Consider the following 18,779-nt stretch of genomic DNA (forward strand, 5'->3'; position numbering starts at 1 on the left):
TTTTATTTTTTTGTTAATTGTCATTTTTGACATTTTTACCTGGGGTCATTTTCCCCCGTTGGTCATCCCAAGGGCGGATCCAGGACCGATTTTCGAGAGGGGCCATGAACTTTTTTGGGGAGGGGTATCAGGGGGTCTGGGGGTATTTTTTAAAATTTAGGGTTACAATGGTGAGTTTTAAGGCAATTTTCACACACTTTTGAGTGCCTTAAAGACATTGAAAACTTATCGTTATTAAAGTATTATTAAAGTCAGTACCGATTCCTACACATGTCTTAGGATCCAAGTGTAGTTTTTTCAACAAGTTTAATACTATTTTACAAATGTTTCTCCTGACAGGCCTTGTTCTTCCCTTCTTTCTTGATTTTCACTAATATTTTTATGTTCTCATAAGCGTCAATGAACTTGTTGTTATTGTTTTTGTATCTCAAATTTAGAGAAAGCTGTTCCACGTGGGATACGTCAGTCGATTCGCCAAATACGACAGAGTAATAATTTGTACTTTGAACCTGATTCATTATTTGTTCAGTTATTTCTTCATTACAAGATGTTATCAATTAATTTTGACTATGATTCTGACTAATGATGTGTAATGCGATTTTAAACCTTAACAATTCCCCTCATTCCTAGGTCCAGCATCTTCGTCCAGAAGCAGAAGGCCATCATCACGATGGCCTCTTAGAGAAATATTTTGTCGACCTAAGAAGACTATAGACTCTACTATTGGTCGTATTATTTCCAGTGGTGTCATGGTGTGGGAACGCGTGGGAACGCCGTTCCCACACTGGTTAAGAAAAGAAGAGAAAAATAAATAGAGAATTTAGGTTTTGTAAACAAAAATTAGCAGTGCGTTCCGGCACTGCTAATTTTGCCATGACACCACTGATTATTTCTCTATTTTCTTGTATCTGTTTAGACCTCTGAGAGTCTATCTGGTTAATGACTGACTTTTGCGGGTTGCTAGAACTTTGTAGAAAATCCAGCCCAACCTGAACGCACTCCTTGTGGTATGATGTTTTTCATGGGTTTTTATGGCTCCGTTTTTGCCCATGATGGGTTTGGCGAAAGATGTTAAAGGTTTCGTGACAAGGCTCTGATTTATTGTGACCATATTTTTCATTAGAAAAATAAAACTTGCAAAACAATCCCTTTTGAATACATATGCGAAAGTACCAATCAACTCCTTTGTTCTAAGTGCTGGCGACCAAGTAACGCTCCATTTCTTTCATATTCTTTATGTGTACAGAATATGGAAATTGATACGATTTTGATGGCTGCAAAAATCGTTTTAACAATTGGCACTTTTTAAAATTATCAACATTTTGATTTACAAAACAACGTTTTGACTTCCGTTAGCAAACATTTTGAAGCTTCCGTTACTGCTGTTGTTCAATTCTAGCCCAGAAAACATATTTATTCCCTGTTTTGTGTATACATATGTTTTTAAAACTAACAACATTTGAACTGCAAATATTTAAATTTCTATTTTTTTTAATGCTCGGGAGGGGCCATGGTCCCCATGGCCTCCCTGGATCCGCCCTTGGGTCATCCGTGTAACAAAAAAAGGTTGGTCATCGGAAGGTTAAAAAGAGATTGATTTTAAAATACTTGTTACTGTTTAATGAAACAAAAATAAAACAAAAGACTAAGTTTTCACTCTAATGGCATATAACATATCCCACCAGAATGAAAACAATGGGAATCTTCTCTGGTTACACCTCCGAGACTTCTACAATTTGCAAGCCATACGGATGCTGAGACTAAGGAAGATGAGGGAATTCTACAATTTACAATTCACGTCACATCTGCTCAGCGCGGTAAAGTTCCAACGAGACTGGTTCCCTTCATACTCCACACAGAGTAAATGTAAATCAAAAATGAATAACCATTTTCAATTTCGTTGCAAAACGAAAATACAGCCGAACCATATTCCAGTCCAATCAGAGAGTGCTGCAAGCACCTCTACCGGTTTCGAAACTTATTAGTCTCTCATCAGGAGGCACATATGCTGATCTCCCTGATCCAACCAAAACAAACCCCAGCGTGCAGTCCCGAATTGCAACGAACGAAATGGCATAGATGCCCTAGCGGTAACTGCTAGCAAAAGACTAAGTTTTCACTCTAATGGCATATAACATATCCCACCAGAATGAAAACAATGGGAACCTTCTCTGGTTACACCTCCGAGGCTTCTACAATTTGCAAGCCATACGGATGCTGAGACTAAGGAAGATGAGGGAATTCTACAATTTACAATTCACGTCACATCTGCTCAGCGCGGTAAAGTTCCAACGAGACTGGTTCCCTTCATACTCCACACAGAGTAAATGTAAATCAAAAATGAATAACCATTTTCAATTTCGTTGCAAAACGAAAATACAGCCGAACCATATTCCAGTCCAATCTCGTTGGAACTTTACCGCGCTGAGCAGATGTGACGTGAATTGTAAATTGTAGAATTCCCTCATCTTCCTTAGTCTCAGCATCCGTATGGCTTGCAAATTGTAGAAGCCTCGGAGGTGTAACCAGAGAAGGTTCCCATTGTTTTCATTCTGGTGGGATATGTTATATGCCATTAGAGTGAAAACTTAGTCTTTTGCTAGCAGTTGCCGCTAGGGCATCTATGCCATTTCGTTCGTTGCAATTCGGGACTGCACGCTGGGGTTTGTTTTGGTTGGATCAGGGAGAGCAGCATATGTGCCTCCTGATGAGAGACTAATAAGTTTCGAAACCGGTAGAGGTGCTTGCAGCACTCTCTGATTGGACTGGAATATGGTTCGGCTGTATTTTCGTTTTGCAACGAAATTGAAAATGGTTATTCATTTTTGATTTACATTTACTCTGTGTGGAGTATGAAGGGAACCAGTCTCGTTGGAACTTTACCGCGCTGAGCAGATGTGACGTGAATTGTAAATTGTAGAATTCCCTCATCTTCCTTAGTCTCAGCATCCGTATGGCTTGCAAATTGTAGAAGCCTCGGAGGTGTAACCAGAGAAGATTCCCATTGTTTTCATTCTGGTGGGATATGTTATATGCCATTAGAGTGAAAACTTAGTCTTTTGCTAGCAGTTGCCGCTAGGGCATCTATGCCATTTCGTTCGTTGCAATTCGGGACTGCACGCTGGGGTTTGTTTTGGTTGGATCAGGGAGAGCAGTATATGTGCCTCCTGATGAGAGACTAATAAGTTTCGAAACCGGTAGAGGTGCTTGCAGCACTCTCTGATTGGACTGGAATATGGTTCGGCTGTATTTTCGTTTTGCAACGAAATTGAAAATGGTTATTCATTTTTGATTTACATTTACTCTGTGTGGAGTATGAAGGGAACCAGTCTCGTTGGAACTTTACCGCGCTGAGCAGATGTGACGTGAATTGTAAATTGTAGAATTCCCTCATCTTCCTTAGTCTCAGCATCCGTATGGCTTGCAAATTGTAGAAGCCTCGGAGGTGTAACCAGAGAAGGTTCCCATTGTTTTCATTCTGGTGGGATATGTTATATGCCATTAGAGTGAAAACTTAGTCTTTTGCTAGCAGTTGCCGCTAGGGCATCTATGCCATTTCGTTCGTTGCAATTCGGGACTGCACGCTGGGGTTTGTTTTGGTTGGATCAGGGAGAGCAGCATATGTGCCTCCTGATGAGAGACTAATAAGTTTCGAAACCGGTAGAGGTGCTTGCAGCACTCTCTGATTGGACTGGAATATGGTTCGGCTGTATTTTCGTTTTGCAACGAAATTGAAAATGGTTATTCATTTTTGATTTACATTTACTCTGTGTGGAGTATGAAGGGAACCAGTCTCGTTGGAACTTTACCGCGCTGAGCAGATGTGACGTGAATTGTAAATTGTAGAATTCCCTCATCTTCCTTAGTCTCAGCATCCGTATGGCTTGCAAATTGTAGAAGCCTCGGAGGTGTAACCAGAGAAGGTTCCCATTGTTTTCATTCTGGTGGGATATGTTATATGCCATTAGAGTGAAAACTTAGTCTTTTGCTAGCAGTTGCCGCTAGGGCATCTATGCCATTTCGTTCGTTGCAATTCGGGACTGCACGCTATGGTTTGTTTTGGTTGGATCAGGGAGAGCAGCATATGTGCCTCCTGATGAGAGACTAATAAGTTTCGAAACCGGTAGAGGTGCTTGCAGCACTCTCTGATTGGACTGGAATATGGTTCGGCTGTATTTTCATTTTGCAACGAAATTGAAAATGGTTATTCATTTTTAAAAATAAAACAATTATAGTACTTGGAATGTTATTTGGTGCGAAATTCATATACGGTACGTTAAATATTCGTAGAACAAAAAGACGATTTTTATTAAAGCCAGTTAAAATGAGACTGGTTTTTAATAGTATATTATGCAACGAGCATTTAATGATGGTCATTATAAAGCGAGTATAAGGAATACGAAACGAGCCGCCTAGCGACGAGTTTCGTACAGAGTACGAGCTTCATAATGATAATTAAATGCAAGTTGTATACACGATTTTTTCTATGATCGTTCACAAAAAAAATATATTCAAATTTATTAATTTTTTAACGCAAACAAATTAAGTAGTTTGTCAGTCTGACAGTTTGTTTACATATTGAGAACTGTCAAAGCGTATATATTTGCCTCGCAATTGGTTACTGCGCGTGTGCCATCTTTATCGCGAATGTCATATCGCGATTCTATTGGTTAAAAATCTGTATCTTATTGAAAATCTGTATGATAATGAAGTTCATTATGATACAGGTAGTGACATCATATTTGATATATAGTATGAGAATAGAAAAATTATTGTTAATGTATTATTAAAGATCCATAAGGAAAAAGGTTTTCCTGTAGTTGGCTGTATACCATATAATACAAAAAACGAATAAAGTCCTTTATAAAAGGTCTATATTTAAAATCCCTAAAAAGGGCTACATCACAGAACTAGTTTTCGATTGGTCGACTAATCATCATCAGTGCTTTCCTAAAATGAATATAACCTTATAAATTGGTGCAAAGGTTTTAAAATTTTGACTACGGTTAAAAAAAGTTGTACGTTATACTCACGTGATCTTACATGCTAACGACCAAAATATTTGTAATTATGTAATATATGGTAATAAAATTTGTAGTATTATATTTTGGTGGTTAGCATGGTGAGGTCACGTGAGTATAACCTACAACTTTTTTTAAACGTCAAAATTTTAAAACCTTTGCATCATTTTATCAGGTTATATTCATTTTAGGAAAGCACTGATGATGATTGGTCAACCAATTGAAAACTAGTTCTGTGATGTTTTTTTAGGGATTTTAAATATAGACTTTTTATAAAGGACTTTATTCGTTTTTTGTATTATATGGTATACAGCCAACTACAGGAAAACCTTTTTTGTTGTGGATCTTTAATATACATTAACAATAATTTTTCTATTCTCATACTATAATATTATATCAATTATGATGTCACTACCCGTATCATAATGAACTTCATTATGATACAGATTTTCATTAGGATACAGATTTTTAACCAATAGAATCACGATATCCCAGGCAACCAAGTGATGTCAAGAACGTCGAGGAAACGTCAGTTTTTGGTGGAATATATACACGTGGTTATTTATCACTGGTATCACTTTTGTATGTGATTTTAAATACGTAAGATTAATGACGTTAAAATACGTTTAAAAAACGTTTTCATTTCTGACAGCCTAAGTCTGATGTCACGAAATTGGGAGGAGCTTAAAAGTTACAAATACAAAACAAAGGTTATTAGGTTATGTTTGTATCCTCCATTTTCATTTTATTGTTTGTCTGTCGTTGCCGTTGCCTATTTTGGATTCATTTGGATTTTGTTGGCTGTTTTTTGTCTATTTTTTAAAACTTTTGTTTGTCATTTGTGAATTTTCTAAATTTACCACAATGCAAAGTGATTATTTAAGGAACTTATTATTGGAAACTCCGCAGATGTTTTAGAAAGGTAGGCGAAACAATTTTTATTTACTATTGATTTTTCCCTGATATTTATCAATAATGATGAATTTTGCAAGCAATAACATTTCTTTTATTGTTTTAGATATTCATTGAAGCTGAAAATAATTGGAGATTTAGATCCATATCTGGTAAAGTCTCACAGTTGCTACTTTAAGCAGCAGATGAAAGCCTTCACAACTGGATTTGTTTTGAAAGTTGGAGGGTTAGAGTAAAAATTGTTAATGATTTCTATATTATTGTTGGAAAGGTAAGCCTTTATTTTATTTATTCACCATTAGGAAATATATGGATAACAGTATTAGTGCCTTTTGGATAAATTGGTTTTAAATATTAGATTTATTTACGTTTATATATCTGTATGAAACCAGACATTTGTCGTCCTAATTTGTAAACTGTGTAACTCCATATTTCTCTGAAAATGAGTTATTACTTCCATTTATTTGAAAAAATCCCTACCCGTTTAAAAAAGGATGCACATGCATATTTTTACCAGAAAAGTAAATAGTGACATCTTCGTATACACCGTATCTCCCTTGCGGCAAATTTAGTACAAAAAATATGTAACTCACCAGTTTGTCATACCACACGACTGACATCACTATTTAGAAAGTGATATTTTCAAGAAAAAGTTGGTGGTAAATAATGTTAAATACACTCATTAAACAATATAGGTACAAATGTTAGTAATATGTGTACCTATCTATAAAATATTCCATTTTAGCATCCTATCTTTTAAAATGGAAGATACGTAGTATTCACATTTCATATTAGTCATATTTAGAGAAAGAATTTTTTGTGCCTCTGTAAAATTGGGATAAATGAGTTACGCAGTTTACAGATTAGGTCGACGACATGTAATTGCTATGATAGAAAACATAATAATAAACAGTCATGATTGTTTGTTCTAAAATTATATTATATGAATGTCTGATTTTAAAATATTCTCAATCATTGTAAAGAACGCAAATACTCTAATAAAAATATACTTCTGTAGTTGAAGCATTCCCACAAAGATAAAATATTTTTTTTAGGTGAAGCATTCCCATAAAGCTAATGCTAAACCACTAGATGCTTGGGTGATAGCCAGTTCCAATGGCATAGCAAATGCACATTGTATATGGCCGATAAGAGTGAAATGTGCAGCCATATTGCAGCAATTTTATTTGCAGCTGAGTATGCCCACAGCAAGACAGAAGAAGAAGAACACAATGCATGTACAGTATTTCTCATGATCATTTTTCAGTGCGTAACAAATGATAGGAAAAAGGGTAAGTCCGTGATAATACACATTTATGACATTTATTCTAACATGACATTTTAGTTAAATCTGACAGTTGTCACATTTTATTTTAAATTTCGAATAAAAACAAATCAAAAGTGTTTCTTGCATTTATAAAATGGTATTTTCTTTGATTTGTATAGTCTTATAAATTATACAGATTATATTTGTAATATTATTATATAATTAAAAAAAAATTATTTTTTTATTATGGCGCCATCTATCGACAACTAGAATAACTAGAATAAATGTTATAAAAATGTCACCGACGAAATGTAATCACCGATGTGCCTTTTTTTCTGTCACATACAATTTAATGCGTTAGAAAGAAATCGAAAAACTGTGACGCACTGAAAGATGATCATGAGAAATACTGTACAGATGTTACAGCTATGTACATTATCTGATGAAAAACTAATGAGTTTAGGGTAAGAGTTTAGTTTAATTTATGTATAGGGCTTTTCATTCACAGTCATTTGTTTTGAACTTCTGTCATGTGTCACATAATATTAATATATCTACGTCATACGTTATTGGTATATACCAATGATACAAACCAAAGAAGTATGGCGTAGATATTTTAATATTATGTGACACATGACAGAAGCTCGAAACAAATGACAGTCGATGAAAAGCCCCCTATTAGTCTTTTAAGTGTGTATTATCAGATATCTCGTGTAAATTGTTTTTATCATTTTAATTTGGTCATTACAGTCCCTTAATCAAAAAATATATTTTTCAGGTGTCTGTAGATCTTTTTGTATGCACAAATTTTTTAATAATTATTTGAAATCAATTTGAGAATTATGAGAGTATGGAAATATAGTATTTTTACTACAAAAACGTTATTACGTAGGTCAAAATTTTTGACGTAAGAGAACTGTCAAAACATTAGAATGTGACTTTTCATTATTGCTATGTTTATAATAAACACGGCAATATGAAAAGTCACATTCTAATCTTTTGACAGTTCTCTTACGTCAAAAATTTTGACCTACGTAATAACGTTTTTGTAGTAAAAATACTATATATGTGAGAACACAGACTATAATAGTTTTGTCCTATTTTTTATCATTCTATATATTGGGTCTTATTTGTATAGTATTTTTACTACAAAAGCGATATTACGTAGGTCAAAATTTTTGACGTAAGAGAACTGTCAAAACATTAGAATGTGACTTTTCGTAAACATGGCAATAATGAAAAGTCACATTCTAATGTTTTGACAGTTCTCTTACATCAAAAATTTTGACCTACGTAATATCGCTTTTGTAGTAAAAATACTATATGTATTCAACTCTAACTAAAGGTACGATTCTGACAACGACTGCAGACGTCAACTGCAAACATCAGTTGCAGTTCTCGGCCTTATGGACATTACTACTTTGCGCGAGACTGATTTCGACATCTGACTGTAACTGCTGTCCGGCAGAACATCAGTTGCTAATAATTATGCAAATTAATAGTGCAAAATAATGACGTCTGTCATGGTGACAACTGGAACTGCCGTCTGCAGTCGTTGTTGGAATCGTACCTTTAAATTGTGTGGTGTAATTATAATAATTATATAATATATTATATAACTTAATTGGTTTAAACTTAAGTTTGTTATTAAATTGTGACTTAAATGTTTAATTTGTTAATAAATGATTTATTAGTTTATATGTTGTTTCACTTTTGACACAGTAAATACTTATAATATAAAAAGTGAAAATTCTATGTATGTTATATATGTTGCATTGAGGATATTCTAATTCAATGCATTTTAACGAGCATTCCATCTGGTTTTACTTAAATGAAAAAATTGCAATACTAAAGGCTGATTCACATTATAGCTCAGGTCACGGTCCGCTCACGCTCAGCTCAAGGTTCGGTCAACTATTCTTACACACATCGTAATCATGCTATCCGCACTAAACACGACGGTCAAGTTCCGTCCCTTTTTTTTTGACCGCGTGGTTTCTCCGAGAGAATATTTTGATCGTGGCTTGAGCTGACCGTGAGCGGAGCGTGACCTGAGCTATTATGTGAATCAGCCTTAACAATGCCCATACGAATAATTGAATGGGTCTGCCGAATAATGTTGTAAGCGCCACATGGTTTGTTTTTGAGAAGTCAAAGAAAAAGTTTTATTGTGATAATGGTGAGTTCATACATTTTAAGGGTTAATAATACAGTTTTTAAATACAAAATACAAACTGCATTACTCACCTTTATAATGTATAAACTCACCATTATCACAATATAAAACTTTTTCTTTGACTTCTCAAAAACAAACCATGTGGCGGACCCATTCAATTATTGTGTATTTCTAAAACCATAAAATGAAAAATAAATCTAAAAACCGACGCAAAATCGACGTAAAAACTACGTTTTTCATATCACGTATTTAAAACGTGATAAAAATGACGTGAGTTATGGTGGGACATATTCACGTGATTTTCGACGTCGAAAAAACGTGATAAACTGACGTCGTTTGGTGATAATTATGACGTTTTTTCAACGTTTTGTAAACGTTATTTGGTTGCCTGGGGTGACATTCGCGATAAAGGTGGCACACGCGCAGTAAGCAATGGCGAATCAAATACATACTCTTTGACAGTTCTCAATATGTAAGCAAACTGTCAGACTGACAAACTATTTAATTTGTTTGCGTTACAAAATTAATAAATTTGAATATATTTTTTGTGAATGATCGTGTATACAACTTGCATTTAATTATCATTATGAAGCTCGTACTCTATACGAAACTCTTCGTTAGGCGGCTCGTTTCGTATCCCTTATACCCACTTCATAATGACCATCAATAAATGCTCGTTGCATAATATACTATTAAAAACCAGTCTCATTTTAACTGGCTTTAATAATAATCGTCTTTTTGTTCTACGAATATTTAACATACTGTATATGAATTTCGCACCAAATAACATTCCAAATACTATAATTGTTTTATTTTTATTTAATAATACAGTAACAAGTATTTTAAAATTAATCTCCTTTTAACAGACTCTAATAAAAACCTATTTTTTTTCGGTGTACGAATATTTAACATTCCGTATATGAATTTGGCACCGAATAACATTCCGTATACGGGTTTGGAACCTCGCCGCCTATTGGTTAAAATATGACCGCGTGCTGCAACGAACCAATAGAAAACTATTAGGTTCCAAATACATAATATACGGAATGTTTAGATGCCCACCATAGAGCCACGTAGAGCGGTGAACGAGAGGTTCTGTCTAAAGCCTCGCATTCGTGAAGTTTCGTCGTTGAAATAGAATAAGAATAATTAAATATTACCTATTACTTATAAACTCCTTGGATCTCTGTTTTGTGATTTAAATTACTGTATAGTTAGATTAAAATGTTATTTATAGAATGATAAATTTTACAAATGAATGTTTGTGTGAAAATAATTTTGGGGGTTCACCATATGGAGAAACCGCTTCTGGGTTTAGATCATTTTAGTTGCATTTATTTGTAATTTTGTTTTGTACAAGGATTAATTTAACATTTTTACTGAAATAATCGATAATATGCTGCATTTCTGTTGTGTTTTGAAGTATAGAATGCGAAGTAATCATGATAAACTGTTGTGAACATAAAAGAACAGGTCAAAATTTTGTGTTGTAGGTTACCAAACTGACCACAAATACATTGAGTGCTATCAGCTATATTAAGTTTAAATATATATGATGGTGTAAGACAGTGGTTAAATCTCATTCTGCATATGGTTCTTGTCATATCCTTTGTCGACTCCATTTTAGAAAACCGAGGTTTATCTGTGATATAGTTTCTGATTGATCTGTAGTGATTTCCTGTATTTATGTTCTCATCAATATACCTTTCTTTCCATTCTTTCTTAAGCTGCTTGAATAAATTTGATTCAATATCTCCAGACGTACAATAGTCCATGTGGTGAGACCGCTCCCGCCTGGAAAAATTTCTGATTCGGTTTCTTTGTGGATTCCTATTCAAAAATGTCCATTTTAAACAAATCGAAGGGTGCCGGGCGGAATTTTTGGGCAGAAATTGTTTAAACAATTTTTTTAAACAAATACAAAAGATCACGTTTTTTTTGCTCCGGAACATATATTTTTAAGTTTTTTCGGTCATTCTGAACAAGAAACGTATCTTTTAAATTTTCTCAAAAATTGATAGTTTTCGAGTTATAGGCGATTAAAAATCTGAAAAATGCGAAAATACGCATTTTCGAGGCTTAAAAACTCATATTCAAATTAGTATTTTTGAGGTTGCCAGATACTTAAATTGAAGACTAAATATTCAGCTTCCAGATTCTGAAGAGTGATCGCGTCTAACTTTAATGTATACCGTTGTTTTTTAATTGTTAAATATGCGTGTTTATCCGATATTTTTGCCGGTGCGGCGCGCTCCGTTTCAAAAATCTCCTAGTTTCCTCCGAAAAATATTTTTTCTAGATTCTTTGGGACATTCTAAATAAAATAAGTGTTTTGACATTTTTCTCAAAAGTTAATAGTTTTAAAGTTATAAGCGATTTAAAATCCAAAAATGCGTTTTTTGTCATTTTTCGGATTTTAAATCGCTTATAACTTAAAAACTATTAACTTTATAGAAAAATGTCAAGACACTTATTTTATTTAGAATGTCCCAAAGAATCTAGGAAAAATATTTTTCGGAGGAAAATAGGAGATTTTTGAAATGGAGCGCGCCGCACCGGCAAAAAAATCGGATAAACACGCATATTTAACAATTAAAAAACAACGGTATAAATTAAAGTTAGACGCGATCACTCTTCAGAATCTTGAAGCTGAATGTTCAGTCTTCAATCTAAGTATCTGGCAACCTCAAAAATACTAATTTAAATATGAGTTTTTAAGCCTCGAATATGCGTATTTTAGCATTTTTCAGATTTTAAATCGCCTATAACTCCAAAACTATCAATTTCTGAGAAAAATTACAAGATACCTTTCTTGTTTAGATTGACCCAAAAAAACTAAAAATATATGTTTCAGAGCAAAAAAACATGATCTTTTGTATTTGTTTAAAAAAATTGTTTAAACAATTTCTGCCCAAAAATTCCGCCCGGAACCCTTCAGATTTGTTTAAAGGGAACATTTTTGAATAGGAATCCACAAAGAAACCGAATCAGAAATTTTTTTCAGACGGGAGCGGTCTCACCACGTGGACTACAAAGATAATGTGTTAATACTCCTTTTGTCACCGCGTTTTTAGCCAATTCATCTACCATTTCATTTCCAGTTATTCCACAGTGGCTTTTAACCCATGCTAACTTAACAGACTTTCCTTGTTGCTGAAGTTCTTTAATTTTATTTATTACACTGGTAAACACATAGTTTGCTGCCGGAATTTTTTTACTGTTTCTAGGTAATTTGGGTCTGCTCAATCCAAAAATGTCACCAGATTTGCTCCATCAGATCGCTTTCAGAAAATACGACAACATATAACATTTCTAACATATAGGGTAATTTAACTAGCACCAAATACTATGGACTGTATTTGCTAGCACTACCTACATATAATATGTAGTGATGCTACCCATGAAATAAACAAAACACGAATAAAATGTAAGATAATTATTGCACAACAAGATACTTACAAAAATCATGACACATATCTGCCAAAAAAACTTAACTTTTCATCTAACCTTACCAGCATCGCAGCAAAAATATGTTATTCGGTGTCACCTAAAAACTTCCTTTTATATGATTTTCTTGCAAAGGCTTTAAAAGGACGGTCCCTTTGAAGACTCCAGCAGTAATCTGCCATCATGTGATTGCCCCATCTCCCCTGATACCTCTATTCCATCGTTATGATATCTTGGTGGAAGCGTCCCCTTTGTTCCTCACTAAGGTCACCAAGATTTTCTGGGAAACGGTCTAAATGGCTGTAGAGGTATTTTAATTCTCATATGAAAACCGTGTTTGTTAAAGTTGTTGAGCATTTCTTCCACTCTAATGCCCAATTGGTATACTTCCATATTTGTGTTGTCATTATGTAGAAGGACATACTTTACACTTCGTTTGGAACAGTCGATAAAAAGACGCCAGTGATCTGGTGTATACTCCGATACACCCATTTCTTCTAACAGTCCTTTAATATTGTTATAAAAAATCATATCATCTTGCTGAGAAAAAAAAGGCAAAAGATCTTTTTCTCTATTACGGTAGTATGTAATTTTGGTGTATGGGTAAATAACATTCCTTTGTTTTAGTCTGGAGGCAAGCAACTCGGAAGAATCCTTTGGAAGGTTCAAAGCTCTGATAATATCGCTGAGCTCTTCCTGAATAAAGCACTCAGGACGTGTTGAATCCCCTTCAAAATCACTGTCGTCTTCCCAAATCTATTAGTCTGTAGTTCATCAGATAACATTTCGACATTATCCTCTGGTAACGTAGGTAGACTGCTAAATAGTATCTGCTCAAGCCGATGTGGAATTGGTCTTATTGCTGAATCCAGGTTAGGATCATGTTAGGATGGTCTTTACTGAATCGTCAAAATGATTTTTTGGTTCCCTCCATACAATTGGTACACCAAACTTTAAACATTTTCGTTGTCCTTTCGTCAACTATCGCAAGTTGTCAAGAGAAGTTTTGCACACTACATGTGTAGCCCAGGATTTACCTTGATCTCCTAAATGAACACCAAAATAGGCTAATATGCCCTTTTGTTGATTTGCCCATTTGTCTTAGAATTTGTTAAGTTGGTTTATGAACATATTGCAATTATAGTGGTGTAATATACAAAAATGTAAGAATATTTAAGTATTTGATGAGTATGTTATATCTCGAAAACTAGAGTTGATACAAAGAAAAGGTTTGTATCTTTGAAATCAGCACAGATAGTATGGTATAACTGGATCCAAACCCAGACATCCAAAGTGAAAGTTATCCTCCAACACCAAATTGTTCTATATGGTCCACATAATGTTCAGAAAAAAGTCACACCATTTTGAGCGTCGGGTTTGGGGGGAGAGGGGGAGAAATCGGTAAATTCGTAGTTTTTTCAGTTTTTCGTCAATATTTCTAAAACTATGCGGTTTAGCATGAACAACCCTCTATACAAAAATGTTCTACATTAAATTTGGAACAAAAAAGGCCCATGCATAATCCTTCTAAAATGAACGGTTCCAAAGTTACGGAGGTAGTATAGTATATTTGGTCCAAAAAAGGCCTAACCCAGAAATTAAAAGCAAAAGTTTTCCTTCAACACCAAATTGTTCTATATGGTCCACATACTGTTCAGTAAAAAGTTACACCATTTTGAGCGTCCGGTTTGGGGGGGAGATGGAGGAGAAATCGGTAAATTAGTAGTTTTTTTATGTTTTTCGTCAATATTTCTAAAAATATGCTTTAGCGTAAACAATGTTCTATTTTAACAATTATGTTCTACATCAAATTTAAAACAATAAAGGTCCTATACATAATTGTTATAAAATCAATGATTCCAGAGTTACAGAGGGTGAAAAGTGGAGGTTTTCGATACTTTTTATATTTTTTGGGCAATTTATAATATTTTTACTGATTGAAAGAAATTTTCTTTAACAGGATTTGCTATTTCAGTGGCCGGTGGTATGTTAGTGATAAGCCCTTGAAGAAACGTCAACCTCACCACCCAAAATCATCATCAATTGCCCAAAAAATATAAAAAGTATCGAAAACCTCCACATTTCACCCTCCGTAACTCTGGAACCGTTGATTTTGGAACAATTATGAATAGGACCATTTTTGTTTTAAATTTTATGTAGAACGTTTTTGTATAGAACATTGTTTACGCTTAAACATAGTTTTAGAAATATTGACGAAAAACGTAAAGAAACTACTAATTTACCGACTTCTCCCCCACCCCCTCCCAAACCGGACGCTCAAAATGGTGTAATTTTTTACTGAACAATATGTGGACCATATAGAACAATTTGGTGTTGGAGGAAAATTTTTACTTTGTATGTCTGGGTTGGGCCTTTTTTTGGACCAATTATACTATACTACCTCCGTAACTTTGGAACCGTTCATTTTAGAAGGATTATGTATAGAACCTTTTTTTATTTCAAATTCAATGTAGAACATTTTTGTATAGAGGGTTGTTCATGCTAAACCTCATAGTTTTAGAAATATTGACGAAAAACCTAAAAAACTACGAATTTACCGACTTCTCCCCCCTCTACTCCCCAAACCCGACGCTCAAAAAGGTGTGACTTTTTTCTGAACATTATATGGACTATATAGAACAATTTGGTGTTGGAGGATAATTTTCACTTTGGATGTCTGGCTTATGTCATTTTTTGATTCAGTTCTATCATACTAAGATGAATTAACTAAAATCATTTGATTTTTTCTCGGCAGCAAGACAAAAATTTATTTTTGTTGTGTTATATATAATTCAATGTAGTTCACTTTTGATTTAACATTTATAGCACTAATTTTACTTAGAGAACTTTTACTGTCACTATAAATTATAAACTTTAAATGATTTATATTAGATAAATATTTTAGTGCTTCCATTATCGCAATTAACTCAGCTGTGTATATACTCATATTAGAATTTAGTTTGAACATTTTGCTAATTTTATTACTGCTATCCCAATAGGCATACCCCACACCTTTAATATTTTTTGATGCATCTGTATATACCATACAACAGTCTTTGAACATTTGTGAACTGTCGGAGATAAACACTAATTTTCTTAAAGATAGAGGCAAATTGCTATAGTCCCTTAAAAAGTATACCTGAACTTGTTCCATAGTATTAAAGTCAATATTATAATTTGGGTGTATGTCATATTTATAAAGTTGTTTATTATATATTGTCATTTTTGAATATAAATCTACTATATTTAGAGTTTTCTTTTTTATCCAATATTTTTCTGTCAAGTCTGCTAAAAACAGTTGATGTATTTTGGTAATTAAATTTGCCTTTTTTCATACAATCTAACTAAAAGGCTGATGCCAAGTTTTTTCGTCTTATATCCATCGGCATTTCACAGCATTCAACTTGTAGATTATTTATCGGTGTACTTCTTAGGGCTCCTATACACAATCTAAGGGATTTATTAATGATTTTGTCTATTTTATTTAAATGACACTGTGATGCGTCACTGTATAATATTGCTCCGTAGTCAAATATAGCTCTTATATTATTTTTAAAAAACAACAAAGAAATATTTGGATCTGCTCCCCAACGTAAGTGTGATACGAATCGAAGAAGGTTTATTCCTCTTTCTGTTTTTTTAACTATATGGTCTATATGTTCTTTCCAGAGAAGCTGTCTATCCAGAGTAATACCCAAATATTTAACATAACTTTGTACTGGATAGGAGATATTGTTTATTAAGATGTGATTAGGTATTTCTTTTCGTTTTCTTGTAAAAATACATAATTTGGTTTTGGAATCAGATATATTTAGTCCATGTAATTCACTCCATATTTTAATATGTTTGTCTCCTTCTTCAATAGATTTGACTGTATTTTCTATTTTAAAGTTTTCTTGATAAATAACTATATCATCTGCAAATTGTAAAATTTTTGTTGAGTTTAAATTTTTTTCTATATCAGAAGTGTAAATTAAATATAACAAAGGGCTTAATATTCCTCCTTGAGGTAAACCACCCATCGCTAGTCTTGGACCAAATGTGTTATTATTTACCGATATATAAATTTTTCTACAGTCATACAATTTTATTATTTTTTGACAGAAACATTCTGGCAGACCTATTTGTATCATTTTGTTATATAGTATATTTAAATTAACGTTGTCGTATGCTGCTTCAACATCTAATAAAAGAGCTATTAGGTACTGAAGAATTTTTTGTAAACGCTAAATTTATATCTGTTACCAAATGACTCACTGCTTCCACAGTAGAATGATTTTTTCGAAATCCAAATTGTGCTTGTGATAATTTATTGTTTTTTTCTAGCCAACTTTCGAGCCTAAGTTTTATCATTCTTTCCAGTCTTTTTGTTATGCAGGAGCTCAATGAAATATGTACCTCTATAAGATTCTGCCGAAGCAGGATTCCGATTTGTTTTGAGAATAGGAATCACCCGGTACTCTCTCCAGTTATCTGGAATATCTTCTGATAGCCATATTTGATTAAAAAAATTTAATAGTGTTTCTTTCCCTTTTTGATGTAAATTGGCCAACATAATATAATGTACATTATCTATACCTGGAGAAGTATTTTTCTTATTCTTAAGGCTTATTTCTAATTCACAGAAACTAAATGGAATTGAAAGTGGATGCTTAGAGTTTTTTCTTTCCATTACATTAATTTTTGAAAATATATTATCTGGACATAATTTTCTTAAAAACTCCTCAACCCATTCTCCTTCAGTCACTGGATTTACTTGTGGTTTAAAAATGTTTTGTAATCGTTTGGCTTGATTCCACATATCTTTAATTGGTGTATTTTTGTTTAAAGTTTTACAAAAATTTCTCCATGCATTACGCTTACTCTCTAATACAACTTTTTTGGTTTTCGCTATACATTTATTATAATTTATATAATTTTGTATATTATACTGTAGTTTAAACTTGCGTAAAGCTAGTTTTTGTTCTTCTATTACCTTTTTACAATTGTCATTCCACCAAGTTTCTCTAAATCGTGGATTAGTCCCTGTTCTCTTCTCCGGTATACATATCTTACAATATTCTGTTAAATAATTTTAAAAATTGTTGGTAACTTAAATTATTATCTGTTTCCATGAAATTAGTATCAGTGATAGAAGAGAAAAGAGACCAATCCGCTTTATTTATGTTCCATTGGAATTTTGTATTTACACATTCTGCTTTATTAACATTAATATTTGACTTAATAACAACAGCAAAATGATTTGATCCTAATGTCTCGTCCACAACATCCCAATCGAAAAAATGAATAATATTTGCTGAGCATATTGTAAGATCTATTGCAGATTTATTATTGCTGTTCGGTCTACGCATCAAAATTTCTTTACCATTATTTAAAATTACAAGATTACAGTCCTCAATAGCTTCTAACAGATTTTTTCCTATAGTGTCTACAGTACTTCAACCCCAAACATAATTGTGGCTATTAAAATCACCACCAATTATGAAAGGCCTCTCTAGACTATTAAAAAAATTTTTCCATTCATTTAGAGTGATTTTAAGGTTTGGTTTTACGTATACTGAATAAATGTTTAACTTTTTGCCGGATTGAATTTTAATAGATATGCTATTGCACATTATGTCATTAATATGGTGAAAAGTAGGACTGTTGTAAAATTTTATTAATTTTTTCAAAAGGATGGCTACTCCACCATATCCATCATCTCTATCATTCCTAAAGACATTATAACCAATAAAGTTAATAAAATTACTTTTTTTAACCAAGTTTCTGATATTAATCCTATATCTATTTTATTGTCATACAAGAATTTTTCTAAATAACCCTTATTTGTTTTAATTGATCTCGCATTCCATTGAAGAAATGAAACGTTAGCCATCACGAGGTAATAATAATTGTGAAATATTGTTGTTTAATAATTCCAACGTTTTTTGATCTAAATTGTGATTAATTTGATTTA

The sequence above is a fragment of the Diabrotica virgifera genome, chromosome 3 (assembly GCF_917563875.1).
Source record: "Diabrotica virgifera virgifera chromosome 3, PGI_DIABVI_V3a".
NCBI lineage: Eukaryota > Metazoa > Arthropoda > Insecta > Coleoptera > Chrysomelidae > Diabrotica > Diabrotica virgifera.